The following is an 18282-nucleotide window of genomic DNA, read 5'->3' as shown; positions in this document are numbered from 1 at the left end:
GCCAAGGGACCATGGTGGAAAATCTGAAACCCTGAGCCAAAATAAACCTTCCCCTTAATGAAATTTTAATTCATTAAAATGCCTGACTTTCTCAGGTATTTTGTCACAGTGATAGAAAATGATGGATAAACTCAAATATTACATGTTTTCATTCTAGGTCCAGAAATTTTCCATGGAAAATCTCCTTTCTTAAAGAAATTCTCACTGGTGCTTTCTTCTCTCTGGACCACTGTGAAATTTTGTTCCTTCTCAGTGATCCACTAGAAATAAACAATTTATATTTAATATTAATTAGAATATCTACAATAATTAAAGTTTACAGACTGTGACAGTGCAGTGATTGTTAATTTGACTGGAATAAAGTTGCTGAAAAAGTGAGTGTACCCTGAGGTGGTACACGCCTCCGAAAGGTGAGACCACTGATGCTCAAAACTGAACATCCTGGTAGTGCTTGGGCTCAGCTGGAGGTAAGGTACCAGGATGTGCCTTCCCAAGGCGAAGTGTGTAGCTCTGCTCTGCCACACCCTCCCACCCTGGTATTCCTGCCTTGGAGCCGGTAGTGATCTGAAACCACAGGCAAAAAGAAACCATTCCCCTTTCAAGGTGTATTTTTCAGGTGTTTGGTCACAGCAAGAGAGTGCGCAAGTTTAAAAACTGCATTTTAAATATTAACTTGATTTTTCTAAGAGAGTAGTGATGGAGAGTAGGGAGTAAGTGGAGAGGAACATAGTATTGCATCTGCCTTCCAAAACATGAGGCTGTGATAAGAGTTTACGTTACTGATAAGCAAGATTTGGGGAAAAAATAACTTGTTTGTGAGAGAATCTTCAAATCATTATATTTTGATGAAATAAAATATTGACTTCCTTTGTGTAATAAGGTAGGAAATATGTACTATTTATAACATTTTTGGCATACATGTGTTCATTTTATTAATCACATAAGTACATATATAGGACTTAAAATCCATTAAATGTATGTCATGCTCTCTTTCCCAAACAAGGTAATATGAAAGCAAAAGAGGAAATTATTTAAATAAATGCTGCATAGATCCATTTAATTGTAATTATTCTTAAGAGTATAGGAAGAAAAATGGCTGCAGAGGTAAGTCACTCAGTGGGTAACTCCTCTGAAATTTTTGAAGTAGGATTATACTTTCAATTTGAGAGGCATTGCCAAATTCCAATTCTTATTTTATATTTCAAAAAATTGAAGACTGATTAAGAAATGTAATTGGTGACACTTCCATTCTAAGTGCGAACCCTTGGTAGAGCCACAGTCCCAAGCCTCTAACATGCTATTCACAGAATAGAGGACCAGAAGCCCCTGCCTTGTTACTTAGCTAGGTTTTGTGGAAATGTAAAAACATCCGAAGGATTTTCATTTCTTAGTTCGGGCTGAAGGGAATTTTTACTTCCTACTCAAGATGGGGTTGTTTATCTACTTGTTTCTTTCTCTGACTTTTCCTTCTATTTTAGGAACCAAATCACTATTACCTGTTTCTGGGATGAAGCAATTTAAAGTTTCTCTGGTCAACACTGCCACCTGGTGGACCCCTAAAAAATGTCTTCATTTGACAAGAGGCCTTCAAGAAGGCTAACCTGGGGCAGCAGATTAAACACTAGATATCCTCCTCAGCATGAGAGGGAAGATCAGGACCAAAAGAAAGAGGATATTAAATAAGATTCTATTAAAGTCGGGAGAGCTTCATAATGGCTATAAACACAAGGAAATATTCCTTCCTAGACTGGAAGTCATCTCCTTTGTAGATCATTACTCTCTCAGTATAGTATGTTCAGCAATAAATAAATGATAAATTACTTTACTTCCCTTTGGTTTTATTATTATTGAAGTAAAAAGCCAAATAATAATGTTAGCCAAAATAAGAACAGAACAAACTAACAAAAACACAATAATAACATAAATCACTGTTAACATCTAGTTTTGAGGCTCAAAAAGTCTAAACACTGCGATGATAAAATAAATAGGTAAAAATGTGAGTCATTCAAATTAAGAGAGAGAAGGGGTTTTTCCAGCAGGGAGGTTTCTGTGGGCTTCAGGGTGGGAGGGAAATGGGGTCAATGAGCTCATCAGGTCCCCAGAAGGGTGCAGTCCACACAATCAGTCCACACAATCACACCTTCAAGAGGTCAGTCAGGCAAGGGCTGTTGATTATCTATGAGCAGGTGAAGCACACAGAGCTTTTCAGCAATTTTATGCAGCAAAGAAGACAGCAGCAGACTGTTCCTGTCCCCACAGAAGCACAAGTGAGCACCTATCTGCAAAGGTCAGGCAAGCAGTGTCAAGAACACAATGACCTTGGTTATCTCCATGGACATCAACATGCAGTACTAATACCAAAAATGAGAGGAGCTCCCTTCCTGCCTCCCAATGTGGGACTGCATAAATTGTGATGGTTAATTTTACATATAAACTCGGCTAAACCACAGTATCCAGATGTTTGCTCAAACATCATTCTATTCTGTAAAGGTGTTTCTGATATGAGACTAAAATTTATATTGCTAAACTTTAAGTTAAAACAGATTACACACCATTGTGGCAGTGGATCCCAACTAATCAGTTGGAGGCCTTCATAGAAGACGACTGACCAGGCCCAAAGAGAGAAAATTCTGCTAACTGTGGACTCAAACTGTTTTCTTGGTCTCCAACCTGTCAGTATAATCTGCAGATTTACAAGCCAGTCCCTAAAAATCTCCCTCCCTCCCTCCCTCCCTCTCTCTCTTTCTCTCCATGTATGTGTGTGTTAAGCATACATATCATCCTATTGGTTCTGCCTATGTGCCTCTGGGAACCTTTGATTCTATGATTTTTGACTATTTTGGATACCTTAGATCAGTGGAATTATGCAGCATTAGTCCTGCAACTTGCTTGTTTCGTTCAGTATAATGTTCTTAAAATGTATCCTTGATTTATATTGCAGAATTTTCTTCTTTTTTTAGGGAGAATAATATGTCTTTGTGTTTTCTTACTATATTTTCTCCATCTATTCATTTATGAATGGATATGTAAGTTGTTTTCATAACTTGGCTATTATAAAGAATACTGCAACAAATGTAGAAGTGCTAAAATCTATTTAATATCCTAATTGCAATTGTTTTGATAAAAATGAGTAAGTAATATTGTTGGATCATACTTTTAATGTTTTGAGGAACTGCTGTAGTGTTTCCATAGTGAATGCACCATTTTCTGCTACCACCAACAGCATACAAGGGCTCCCATCTCTCCACATCCTCCCCAACAATGTTGTCCTTTTTTCTTAACAGATGTGAAATGCTATTCACCACATTTACATGACGGTGACATTCAGCATCTTCCCACACACCTTTTGGTCATTGTATATTTTCTTCAGAGAAATGTCTACTTAAGTCTTCAGTCCATCCGTTATTTGGTCTGTCAGGAGTGTTTGCAATGGAGCAGTAGGCTTTCCTGTACATTATGGAAATTAACCTCTTATTGGATATAAGCTTTGAAAATAATTCCTCTCATTTTTACGGTTATTTTTATAGCCTGCTGTGTTCTTTGATATGTAGATTTTGCTTTTATGTAGTTACTTGCCTATTTTCATCTCAACTATGTACCTCTGGAGGGTAAGTGTCCAACCTTTTTGGCTTGCCTGAGCCACAATATGAGAAGAACAGTCTGGAGGTGCATATAAAGTATATACTAGATTTAGTGTATGTAATCCATGAAACTTTCATTCTGGAATGCAAAAATTATTACACAAACAACTTGTTTTTTCACTCTCAGCAATGTTTTATATATTTATATATGTAATTATAGCAATATTACAAGCAAAAAACAAGTTGGTACATTTTTATACTTTCTACACCACAGCTGCTCCAAACTATTTCAACTTGTATTAATTTATTATTTCATGAAACAACACAAGCCCAAGTGTAACAAAAGAGGAAATTTACATGTCTGCTTAATAATAATGCATGCCTGTCTTCATAGACAAACATACAAGGTATAGATAGGTTGCACTACTCTCAGTGGTAATCTCTGCACTTTACTCAGCAAGTTGCCTGGATGCACAAACAGCTGACAAACATGGGTCTTCACTGTGTTTTGAGCATTGAAAATTCAAAAACATTTACTCTAAATGTATGTTAAATAATATACATGTATAATTTAACACAGAAGTGCTTATATTCAGTTCTAAAACAGAAAATATCTATACAAGCAAGTGTAGCCCATGAGACATTATAATCTTTAAAAAATGATTAGGCTTTGCTCTCAGTCCATTAATAAATTGTACAATGTTGCCATGCATACAGATAGTATCTTAATCCTTTGTATTTCTCTCTCCTGTTTCCTTCCAACCCTAGATTCCTTCCATATGTCCACAAAGTCTATTTCTCTGTTTCCAATCATCTTTCCTTTATTTTGTCCTTTAAATTATTTACACTTTGTATTTCTCATATAAGGAAAGTCATGCAATAGAACCTTTTGTGTTTGATTTATTTCACTTAGCATTATGCACTCAAGGTACATCCATTTTCCTACAAATGACTAAAATGTGAGATTGTCATCTTGATACACTGTGCCTGTTGGCTGCATCTATCTGGAAATCAACTGAATGAATAGATATGGCCTGTGGAAGGTTTCTGCAGTGCGTTACCTAAAGAAACAGGTCAATTGCAATACTCAAGCTATTCTGACAAAGTCACCAGCTGAACTAAGAGTGTTTGAAAAGGGTCTCATGGATCTCTATGCCAGGACTAACATAATACATCTTAACACTGCAGAAATATTGGAAGAGATCCTTTTTAAAGTGTTTACTAGAGAAAACTGGAGGCATTTTTCTTCTTAATCTCTGGAGAAAGATGACAAGATATTGAATCATCTCTGTGGTTTAATAACAGTATGCTTTATATACTCTATACTTTATACCTATCCATCCTGCTATCCAAAAATCTTTAAAATGTGTTCCTCCATTTTTAAAGAAAAGAATGACCTCGGCTAAAAAAGTAAACCAAAAAATTACCTCTATCTATATCTATAAAACAATATCAACGTTTGGCATTCATATAAAATAAGTGCCTGACAATTCAACATACAATACAGTGCAGAAGATTCTGAATGGTAATGGTAATGTTATATTGTCGGGGACTTGCAGAAAGTTAATTTGGTCTTATTTGTAGTTATCTTTGTGAATAATTTTCTTGAAAGCTAGAGCATGTCCAACACTTCCCTGAATCTTATCAAAGTCAGAAAATTCCTCCACAGCCTGTCTCCTGAGGGGCTCAGAGTTCCCATAAGGTTTCACCAACTGGGAGTAGCTTAGAAGTTAACACTATCTGTAGAGTCTGATCTGTGTACAGCCTCCTGTCAACAATGCAAAATGTCTTTTCTTGGTTCTCGGAGCAAAAGTAATCACCAAATCACACTGTCACAAAAGCAACCCATGTTTTCCTACACTTTATCACAAAGTGTCCATTAGTAAAGATACTCTATCACAGAACTGAGGCCTGCACTATAATCATGTCTGACAGATCCTGTACTTTTTCTCCCCACTGCTAATGTACAGCCATGTGAGCATTCTATGGTTTTCATTCATTGTTTTCCATTATCCTTAATTGAAGCCAAAGAAGAATTTGCCAGTTCTCCAAGGTCTTTTATGGAACTTTTTAATGGCAACTATTTTAGCTAAACAAATGTTCAGCAAAAGCCTTAAAAATCATATTATCACTCAAATTATGAGCCAAGAATTATCTCTGTCTAGAGAATAGAACTCAGCATGAAGAAAGACAAGCCTGAGCCAGCTATTCCAGTAAGAGTAAGAGACTACAATCCTCCTAACCCATTTCTCCAACGATGTAGTTAAGCCATTGAAGAAGAGCATCTTTTAAAAATCTTCAAAATAAATCATATCTAAGAAATCTTGGGCCTATTTTCAAATTTTCTCCCCATTATTCTGGTTCTTATGATGTGTCCTCCAAGGACAGCTCTTCACTCTAAGGCAAGCCTGGAAGACTAACACAGATTGGAATACTCTCCTTCATCTCTAACACAATGCAGAGGAGGACTTGCAATTATGGCAGGATTTTGACCACATGCCTTCCACCAATTGGGCCTTGGAACTGATCCTATCTAAAGTATTGTGTTGGCTACAAGATGGCTACAAGACGGGATTATGGGAGGAGAGAAAGGAGACAGGCATCTTCCAAGCTGAGAACTGAGTTCAGGTCTTGGGATGCTTTCTCAGGCGCTGTGATCTCATGTGTGTGAGTGTGTGTGTGTGTGTGTGTGTGTGTGTGTGTGTGTGGTGTGTATAACCTGCCAGAGTCTTGTTCTATTCTTCTAGCTGAGCAAAGGACACATACTGGTGATATATTAACATGAATCAGAGTTGACTGGAAAACAATTTGAAATGTGAAATAAGAGTAGTAGCTATAATGAATACAGCATTTAGCCTTCTAAACTGTGTGTATTTATCTTCTAAATTGTGTGTGCTTAATCCTTACAACAATACTATTAATATGAAAAATAAATACAAATGGCACAGAAGAGAAAGCAGATATGGGTTTGATGACCATTTATCTTTCCCAGATGGCTGCCCCTGACCCGAGAGTTGTAACTCTTGCTATGGATGAAAAAGTCAAAGGGAGGACCATGGAAATGAAGGATGATGCATACAAGATCAGATACTCACTGCCTCTAAGTTAGATAAGCATGTCCACTTCTGTGACTGGCTCCGTAGCATCATCTTTAAATAGCAAGTACAGCATTTGCTCAGCTGACAAAAGCTAACCCTAAATTTAAACTTCCTTTTCTCCTCTGGGTAATTTAAGACTTCAGATTTATTCAAAGTTTAGTCTTTGTCATATCTAGTGTTTTGTTTAACTTAGAAGGACAAATAATCACACGTTGAAAAAAATAAGCAATGTTCCCTTCAAAACTCTAATCTTTTTGGCCTTTGTTAAAAGAACATCAGGGAACACTGATGACTATAAAGATTTGTATTTATTAATCTCAGGAGATTTTTTTCTAGCTCTACCCTGATACTAGTTATCATTGAGTTAAGGATGAATAGTGGAGACTACTGAATCAGGAAGTCCCCTATGGTTAACACCCATTAATCATTTTTATAATTAAAGATGAATTTTTCAACTCAACTTGTTTTTCATATTTAAAGAACATCCATCAGAATAAAACTTTTTGCTATGCAAGATGGGAAAGTTATTTTTACAGAATGATTGTAAAAGAAAAAAGTCCAATCAACCCAACATCATCACATACAACACAGAGGGCTAGACACAGTCATGATACATATAATTTTAATATTAAATATAAGTATTGCCATAGTTTGGATCTTAAATGCCCCTTAAAAGCCCATGTGTTGAAGTCTTCAGCCAGGGCATCACTTGGGATGGTGAACACTTTATAAGGTAAAGCCTAGCAGAAGGAACTTTGGTTGAGTGCATGCACTTAAAGTAGATATTGGGACCCTTAACCTTTTCAGGCTCTCTCTTTGTTTCCTGGCTGTGAAGCAGTAACTGGATCTCTTCCACCATGTGCTCTACAATGATGTATTGTGCTGTTACTGGCTAAAAATGATAGAGCCAAGCAACCATGGACTAAAACCCTTGAAACTATGAGCCACAATAACACTTTTCTCCTTGTAACTTATTTATTTGAGGTATTTTGTCACAGTGCCAAAGAGCTAACAATGATAATTTGATTTGTAAAGTTAAAAAGGCTTTATGTGTTCCTTTCTAAAAGGCAAATAAATATTGTAAAGTAAAACTAGCCCACCTCTTAATTCCAGAGGTAACCAAACACAGAACAAGGCACTAGCTCTGATTATTCCCTGGACATATAGGCAGAAATAAATTTTTCTCACAAAAACACCCACAAAATCAAAGATTCTCCAAATGAGAACAAACTGAGGTGTTTATTTAGAATTTTCTATAGCAATGGACTCAGCCACTATTACTTGAATTTGGCAGAGACTCAAGGACAGGCAGAAGAATAGAAAAGCTTCATAAGGGAAAATTTTCAGGTATGCTCAGATTGGAGGTTTGTGTCACGGAAAGTTGAAGGGTGACTAACTACAGGCATACTATATTATTGAACAACAAAGCATTTTGGGGTTTTTTTTGTTTAATTATTTGTTTGCTTTTTCTGCGTGGAATTAGAGGTTAAATAAAATTGGCAGTCATTGATCAAGACTTCTTTGTTTCAAATTATTTACCACAGAGATTATGGCTGCTTTTCTCAAAATGGCTGCTCTTAGGTTGGTGGTGAGAATTCTGTTGTCATATACAACCGAGCTCTTGACCACTCCATATTCATACTCTCATTATCCACGATTGTTTAATATGCGAATTGGATTTTTTCCTTTATTAATAAGTTCAATTAATATTCACTAAACATGATTACAGGCTGAATGATACCTTTTTTGATATGCTATGCTCTTTTATCCATCTCATATGTATGATAATATAATACTAATCTACTTTCTCATATAATTTGAAACATTTAAAATTGTTTGCATTGTAGTGATGGTGAAATCACTTTCTATGGAAAGAGTTGTTTTTATATCTACCCACTTGTGCTTTTACAATGAATTGCTAAATATGTTTAAATATGTTTGCATATTTTGACATGTACATTTAGATTGATACATTATTCTTCAATTAAAACACTTTGTATAAGTGAATGGAAGTGGCATGTACTTAGAAGATTTCTACACATGGCAACTTTTTGAGGCAATAAGAGTAATATCATTTCATCTTTTCATTAACCATTATTATTATTTCTTTTATCAACTGCCAACTCATGTATTTTTCCCTTATTTTTATGATGTAATCCACTTCACTTCTGATTTACTCACTTTTTTATGCTGCAAATCTCTCCCAGCTTATTTTTAAATGGTAGTGTGCTTTCTTTTGCTATGTAAAGGATTTATTTCTAATAGTATTTGCAAAGTTACTAAGATTTTATGCCTGTATATCAACGGTTAAGGCCAGATGATGGTGTCTTTAGATATAATAAAGACCATTAGATCCAAAAAGCTGACCTACACCTCTTATGATTTCCTGTTGTGATTAAAAAATAAACATAAAAATCTTCTCTAAATTACTCCAGAATACATAACCAAATACTATTACTTTTATTATTATTTTATTATTTTAATAATAAGGATCCCAATGTTTTAATAATACTCTACCTACTACTCACACAATTTATATGTCTGGTATGCTCAACTTCAGGCCTTTTCTCAGTTTAGTTTGTAATAGACAGCTCATAAATAAGTGAAAAGGTCAGGCAATTACTAGACCTTAGGCTTTCTTCCCTACTCTTGCTGAGAACTTAATCAGCTATTTGGCCGTCCCCAAGTATAGGCATTGAAAAGCCTTCTGCTAATAAGCTCTGAAGACCAAAACCAGTGGTTCTACTACAGGAGATCTTCAACAGAGCTTCTGAGTGTCCGTACATTCAATCCACAATGGAGACACTCTGATACCTCTTTAATTGGTGGCGACATATATGTGTCTTAGCAGTTCTCAATTTCCTCCATGAAAATTACAATTATCTGTAAAGTATATAAAATTGTTCCTGATCTCCTTATTAGCTTACCAGAAATTCTGATGTAATTGGTTTGAGGTGGGTTCTACCATCAATATTTTTTTAAAACTCTCCAGTTTATTCAAGTATTAATACAGAGTGAAGAATCCTATCTTGTTAGCTCATTTTTCCCTTACCTCTAATCAATAGGCTAGCTGTATTATACAGTGTACCTTTCATTAAAAATGAGGCAGTTATAAAATTATTGTAGCATGAGTTACTTGCTAAGTCTGTGTTTCAAAATAATCTATCTTATTTTTGTCATTTATCTGTTGAATGATGTTAAACATAAAATAAGAACATAATGTATAAAAAATCTTTCTTCACTATTCAAATCATATCGTTGGACCTGATTAACCCAACAATTAAAGTGTTATAAATTCAATAAGCTTCACAGTTATTATAGTAAAAAGGTTCTAGATATCATCTAATAATAATTTCTAATTTATATGACTATATAATGAGAACATCGATACCTAAAAAAATCAAGTGTTAACCATAGTGCTATCTAGCCAGCAAATGTTAGATTTAGTGCTAGAATATCATAATGTACTTATGCTAGCTAACAAATGCTATATAAAAAATTATTCCAATCTTTGGCACTGAAACACATACATTTAAAATACGTAAAATGTACCAACAAACTCAATAAAAGAAAAAAATAAATGAAATCTCACATATCTGAGTCATTAATTCAAGAGTGACACAGGTAGTTATTTCTGACTCACTGCCTATTAGGAGGCTGGCATCAGTATGTTGGTCAGAGTTTCAATCTCTGAATGTTTAACTAAGACTTAAAGAACTGCTTCCAAGACAGGTCACTCACATAGCTACTCTCAGAAGGTCTCAGTTTCTTACCCAGTGGCTGTTTATGTGTCTTCTTGACTTGGCAGATGGCTTAACTCCCCAAAGTTAATGGAATAAAATGGGAGGTTCAGTTTGTTTTATGTGATATGTTTGGAATGTACACCACCTCTTATTTGCAATATCCTATTAGTTACACAGACATCTCCCTCCATGTATGAGGGCAATATGTAAGTGCATGAATATGAAGAACAAGAATCCACTGGAGCCATGACTGGGCTGCTTACCATAGGTATCTTTGCACTTTGCCCCTCAATTGTGGCTCACAGTAAATCACAAATTGACAAATTGGAGGTTTCTGGCAATTCTTTATAATCCAGTAAAGTTTTTGCTACCAATAAATGACAGTTGGTGTATTATAACCTGACATTTCATGTTTTGATTTGAAAATGTGTCATCTAGCAACAAGTTGAGAAAACAGAGTTTTAAAAAGTGTTTCAATAATGTGATACTTTGACTAAATCTTCATTGATCTCATTTGACAATTTGGTGTTTATCTTAAAAGGCATGCTTTTCTTTTCAGTGATCTGAATTCTAAGCAGAGAAATTTTGTTTTAAAAGTATTAAAACATATTTCCCTCCTCTGAGAATATACATAATCTTTTCTACCTCAATAAGAAAATTTTCTGTTACCATGAAATACAACTTATATTAAATAAAACAATCAGTTCTCATCTGAGATCATTATGAACCCAAATAATAAAGCAAGGTGTGCTTTAACAAATTAGTACTATTTTAATTTTTTGGTTGTTTTTGTGGTACTGAAGATTTAACCTAGCATCTCACAAATGCTGGGCAAGAATTTTACCACTGAACAACACCCCACCTGGCCCTGTTTTCTTTTTTTTTTTAAGAGATTGTAAGTTCTTAATTTTCAACTTACAAAACTATTGCAATGTAAAAGAATTTGTTCTTTGTTAAAAATATATCTAAAAACATCTTTAATTTTTATAGTTTTAAGAAATAATAAATTATCCATTATTAATGAAATGACTCATTTCTCATATCCTTTACCACTAAAACATTTGCTATACCTAAAAAATAAATATAAGGAATTTTATGCACAATGAGAAGTCGTTATTACTTATATAATTGTTAATGTCCTGTTCAAATAGGACATTAACAATTCTTTTTGCAATTTTAAAGGGGAGTGAACCATTCAAATACTCGTGAGTTAATGATAATATTACTAAAAGTAAGCCAGATATAAGGAGTCACAGTCTTTGAGCTAAAATCTGACCTCTGATAAGTCTAATAGTTTCTGAAGGAAATGCCTCGAAGTGACATTTTTACATGATGCTAAAAATGAAATATGGTTTTAAATGTTTTAAAAGCTAAATCCAAAAAGACTCCAGAGGTAGCAATGTCATTATAGAGTGGTGCAGGTGTCTCTCTGTGAGCTGTGTCAGCACTTCTTATCTGGGTTGCTGAGTTTCTACCAACCTCGGTATGTCTCTCGTTTTGGAATACCTTTTTGGAAGTTTACCTTTTTCCAGAAAGTGCCTAAAATAGGTGAGGTCTTTTGTATTCATACATGTGTTGTATACGAATGTGGGGAAGTGACGTATCTGGCCGTCTGTAAGTCTGATGGACATGTCTATTTCCCTTTGTCAAGATTTATCTACTTCTGTGTGTCTTTCTGAGTTAAACAATTCTTTTCAGTCAATGTACTCATCAGTAAATATACAACTTATCTCATTCCAAGAAGACTTGGGCAATTGGACTATCCTAGATACACTATTTTCTACATGTCATGTGTGCCTCTATTTCTACATCTGTCTTTATCTTCTCTTTTTTTGCCTCATCTCAGTACATCAATAACTGTACAGTTAACCATCAGTTCTTTTTATCCTCTTCATTAAAAATTTGTCTCATTATCCATCGCAGATGACTTTCTACATAGTCTTGTCATCAGTTCTGCCGCCTGCTTCCAAAAATGTGACGATCCTTTTAGTGACTGCAGGATGCTTTAGCACCCCCGCTGAGTCCCAAATATATCACAACTAATCTCTCCAGAACTATGCTTCTTAAACTTCGGATCACAGCTTCTTTCCCCAAGCTATTTGAAGATCTATGGCTGAAGTTACAAAACAAGTCTATTCATAAAGCAAACCTGCAAAGGTGCTGGTGGTTTATGAGTCATGGCCATGAAACAGTGCCATTTGATGAGCAGAGAAGAAATGGGCAATCGTTACTTAAGTACTTTCAGTTACTGCCACCTGGCACGATAACTGAATCCAAGAACTGAGGACTATCTTTATGTTCTTATTAAACCATGAAATCTAAGTATCCTATAAATACTGACATACTAACCAATTTTTCTAATAATTCGAAAGAGAAATTAGGTAAGATCACCATATTGATCAGTATTTTTCCATTATATAAAGAGAAGATTTCTGAAAAAAGAGATAGAAAAAGAATGACTGATAACTTTTAAAGATTTATTGGACTGTGGTCTACAGAATTACTTTTCTTTATGGGTAGCCTGATGAAGCAGTATGTCTTTTTTTTTTTTAAATGGAGAAGTGGATTCTAAATTTCCTCTCCTTTAAATCTGACGTGGCCTTAATGACGAGCTTAACCAATAAAATGCAGGGGAAATGAAGAGACAGATTTCTAAAGGTAAAATATATAGGGACTTTCAGTTTTTTCCTGGCTTTTGGGGAACATAGCTCTTGAAAGCCCTGACCTACTGTCTTAGTTACTTGTCTCATCACTGAGACAAAATACCTGACACCCACAAGTTAAAGGAGGAAAAGTTTATTTTGCTCACAGTTTTCAGACATTTTAGTCCATAATTAGCTGGCTCCATGGCAGGGGGGCATGGCAGAGGGCTATCAAAGATGAAAAACTGCCCACGGCAGGACAGGCAGGAAGCAGCCAGAGTAAAGCAGCAAGCTTCCCTTTCCCTTTTATTCCATGCAGGCTACAAGCCTTTTGGGTGGTACCACCCACACCCAGAGTGGTCCTTCCCAGAATTATGGTAAACAATTAGTGGACTAATCCAGTACCACACCCTTAATCTCAGTTATCAGACACCCTAGATCCAGCCAATACCAAAAGCCCTGCCGTATGAGAACCTAAGGCTTTGGAGGGACATCTAGGTACAAACCATAGCACCCACCATGTAAGAACTTATACCATCCTGAGACCACTATGCTAAGGATGTCACATTAAAGTGCTCTGGAAAACCATCCAGAGGAGCTCTGCTTTCGGCCTCCCTACCAAGCTATGAGATGTTCAAAAATCATATTGTGCTTTCTAGTCTATCTCATCTACCAGAGGGATGTTAATGAGTGATCTTCATAGAACAGAAGATTGAAGTTAAGTCCACAATATACACCTAAAATAATTCCTGACATTTTTAACAAGTTCTGCAAAAAACTGAATCTCATGGAAAATTCAAGAGGTATAGTTAACCAACAAGCCCTCCACTACTGTCTCCTCTAGGATCAATCTTCATTGTAAACCCATATATTAACTTCATTTCATCTAGTCATCAAGTTAAAATTCTGTATTTCAGAATCAATTTCTGCGAAAGAAATTTCCTGTGCTTAATTTCGTAGCAAGATTAATATGTATTAAATACTTATTTAATCTAATAGATTAAATATTAATAGTGTAAATATTTATGAATTGACTCAAGCTTTAACATAAAGATGTCTTTCTGTAAATCCTTACCTTCTTATGTCAGTGCTATAGGAACATATCAGCAAAACACAAGGCTGACTGTGGTAATTTCAAACCAAAGGGTTTTGCCATGTTTCTCTATGGAATTCATTCCCTACTGCTGATATTAACTTCAAGAACTACAAGTTACATTTCAAACACAGTGTTTTTTTTTAACTAACTAGCAATGGGGAAAAAATAACTAGTCTACAGCCATGGCAGAGAACGTTCCACAAGATGAATGTCTACAACTAATATGCACTAATGAGAAATGTAAGCATTTCTCTAGAATATGTATATATTCTTGTGTGGGGAAAAACTTTCCCCCTCAAAGACTTCACATTCCCAGTTTACACCAACAGACTATGCATATTTATTATTTCATGAAGTTGTGCTCCTGGAAGTGACATTTACACAGACATTTAATGGTGCTCCCTTGAAATGTACAAACCAAAATACTTTCTCCTCCAGATTTTTTCCCTATTTTTCCCACCCCACCCTACCCTCTTCTAGCTACTTCTTCTCTACTACTTCTACCTTTTTGATATAATTTAATGGCTCTTTTGCTCAGAAAAAATATTTTCATTGTCTATGTTGGCAGATCTTGACTGTTTTGGAATAGATTGGAATAGTTTTTCTGATGATGAGCACTGATAGGAAAATCTGAGTGAATATTCTGGGAAATGCACCAGTGTACAACATTCCAGCCAGCCTTTACCTAGCGTGCAGTGAGGGTAGGGGAATTCTACAACTACTTGTTTTGAGAAGTACTTTAGCTAATTGGAGTTGAGTAACCCATGATTTCCTTTTATCCTCTCTGAAGCTTGCCCCCAACTAGAAATATTTATTCCAAAGGTCAAACATGTGGAGACATGTTCCCCAGAGTAAAAGAAATAATGGAGCCAACACTTCCTATTTTTAAGTATTATCCAAATACAATCAGCATGAGTGTCAATGAATTTACCCACATTTCTTGGCTGATTTTCTATCTCTGACTTGAGATAAAAAAGAGAAGTCATCAAGGAACTTCATAATTATTCAGGTAATTAATTAAAAGAATCTACCTAGCCACTACTGGAGCAAGCTTAACTCTTTATAATGAAACTTAATCTCACTTCTATGATGCCAAAATGAAATTCTAGGACCAACTAGGTCTGTTGCAGAATGAGAACATTTCAGTAAGAATAACTACTTGACTGGTAAAGGGTCTCAAAGTCACAGGACTCTAATCAACTTGCAAGAACATGAGAAAACACAGTGATAGAATCTCAGATCACTCTTACACACACACACACACACACACACACACACAGTTAGCTCAAGGTCCTCTCCATCACACAACTAAAAAAAGACAATATGGAGTGCTCTAAAGAACAAAGTAATATTCTACAATTTTGTTCAAGACACTGCATTTAGTATTATAACATTTAGTAATTTCTAAAATCCTCTAGTTTCACACAAGATTTCAATGCCTATGAAAACACTCTGGACACAATGCTGAGAAGTTAGTGCTCTTTAATCACATATCATAACTGTTTTGCCTCCACCTAAGGGAATGAATCATAAAGTAACGCAAGAACTTGGAGGGTTGTGCCCCTTGCCAAGGGGAGTAGGCCCACATATTTCAAGCTTCAAATTATCCTAATCATTTTTAAATGAAGTTATCTTATTGAATCAGGTATAGGACAGACAGGAATATATATATTTTTATATTTATTTAATATATATTTATATATAGTAATTACCACGACTATAAATATGCCTAAACTAACATAATCTGCCTTTGCAGATACTCATCACTAGGTGCTGATATGGAGAAATACTTCCAAGTTTTCCTAGATAGTTATTTCCTAGGTCTACTACCCGAGTCCTGCACACATTGTGGTCCCATCTCTCCTTCCCGACAAGTTCTTTAGGGTGATTATTGAGTTTCTACTATTTTATTTTCTTCTTTCACATTATGTCCTCAGATTTTAGCTTCATATTACCTTTAGTCCTCAAACAAATAAGAGTTATTTTCTCATGCTAAACTATATATAAATATATATATAAAAATAATTATAAATAAATTATAATGCTAAACTAAAACCAGTATCCAAATAATCAAAGTTTTTATGTGTTTCTAAGTCTGGAGGGCTTATTGCTAAATCCTTCAAAAGAACAATCAGTCTATCATTTGAAACAAAAAGAAAAACTAAACAGATACTTGCCCTTGTGTTTGAAAGTTTCATCATCAGTACCACTGAAAGTGACAAATATCAACGATCTAGTCTCCATTTAGCACTGACTAAAATTATTTTAATTTTTCCCTTTATTATTAGAGAAAGGGTTTGTTATGGACTAGAATGTGTCTCTTCAAAACTCATATGTTGAAGGTATAGTACCCAGTGTCGCAAAATGTGGCTGTATTTGCCTAGGGAATCTTAAAAGAGGTAATTAAATTGAAATGTGATCATCACGATGAGCCCTAATCCAACTCATTTGGTGTTCTTACAAGAAGACACGATGCAAATACACAAGAGACACCAGGGTTGCCGCCCACATGGAAAAGGCCAAGTGAAGACGTACTAGAAGGAAGCCATCTGGCACACTGAGGAGAGAGGACTCAGGAGAAACCAACCTTTGGCACTTTGATTTTATACTTATAGCCTCCAGAAAACCCCCCAAAAAATTTTTTTTGGTCACACTTTTGTGGTCCTTTGTTAGGACAGCCTTGGGAAACTTAAAGGGGAAAAGAACTTTTTCTTTCTAAGAATAAATCACTTTTCTAAAGTCTATATCTCTTAAAGATGTTTAACATGAAGAAGAAGATAAGAATTAGTACAACAGAAGTTTTCCATTCTGGATCCTGGTCAAACAACTTAGATTTGAAAGAACATTTTATTTCTCTGGAGACAATGGAGTCATGATAATAAGTCCTAAAACATTAAGACTGCTCTTTCCTTGTAGTTAAAGTATTCTCTTTCCTCTCCTACAAGGACCATTAAGTGCACATTCTTTCCTTTTGATGGAACTTACCTAAGCCATTTTATACTCCAAGCCCAAACTCAAAGCAGAAGCTTTCTCTGTGAATTCAGATTTTTAAAGCAATTCTCAGTCAAGCTACTTCTCTAGCTTGAATAATAAAATCTTTAGGACAGCTTTTCAAAATTGACTGGCAGTTTTCAGGTAATATGATTTAACTATATAAAATAGATGTTAACAGCTAAATTTGAATTCTAGAATACTTAGAGTCAGTTTCCCTGGAAAAAGTTGAACCTTGGTTTTGTATAAAGTTCACTGCAGCAAATTCTAAAAGTTTGATAAAATTTAGTATTTTAGAATACTTAAAGCTTATATTTTCACAACTCCATATCTTTTTATTGCTATTATTTCATTTAACTTTTAATCCAATTAAAAGATCCACTCTTTTAATACTATTTATCCTATAATAATTTGTGTAATGCATTTTGATAAATCTTCAAATACAAACAAGCGTTACATTACGATTGCTTTAATCTGCCGGTTTATTGTTGGATAACCTCAAATACAAAATTATTTATTTCCTCAAGCTACAACCTCTATTACAAATGAAAATTTAATTTTCAAGCCCATCTTTAGTGAAAGAACAAGGACACTTGAATTGTATGTTCCTAGGATTATAAATTGCTTTTGGTTTCCTATTTTTAGCAGAACAAATGAAGTTTGAATGAACTTATATAGTTTATCTCATAAACTCCGAACAAGGTTTTAAATTGAATCACCATTATTTTATCCATTTGGGAATAAAATTCACGATGAACTGGTTTATGCATGCTTTACTAAAAAAAAAAGCCCAATGTAAAGAATATGATTATTTCCTATTATACACAAAAAGGTGAGATATCAGCAAGACTTTTCTTTATATTCCTTGATAATTTCTCTCTTTGAATTAAGTACCTTCTAATCTAAACTCTATTTTCAAATAATGAATTCAGTATTAATATAAGAATAGAGGGCAGAGTGGGGACCTTGTACCCCAACTGTTGCTATCTCCAGCACTTGTTAAGCAGGAAACTCACACGCCATAGAAATCATCCATCTTCAGCCATCATAGATATTATTTGCCCTCACATTTCTTTCCCTCAATAGCGGAATACCATACTTAATACTAAGCTTACTTTTATCAACATATCC

The sequence above is a fragment of the Fukomys damarensis genome, unplaced genomic scaffold (genome assembly GCF_012274545.1).
Source record: "Fukomys damarensis isolate Sample0158 unplaced genomic scaffold, DMR_v1.0_HiC HiC_scaffold_11, whole genome shotgun sequence".
NCBI classification, from domain to species: domain Eukaryota; kingdom Metazoa; phylum Chordata; class Mammalia; order Rodentia; family Bathyergidae; genus Fukomys; species Fukomys damarensis.
Note: the sequence above shows the minus strand (reverse complement) of the source record.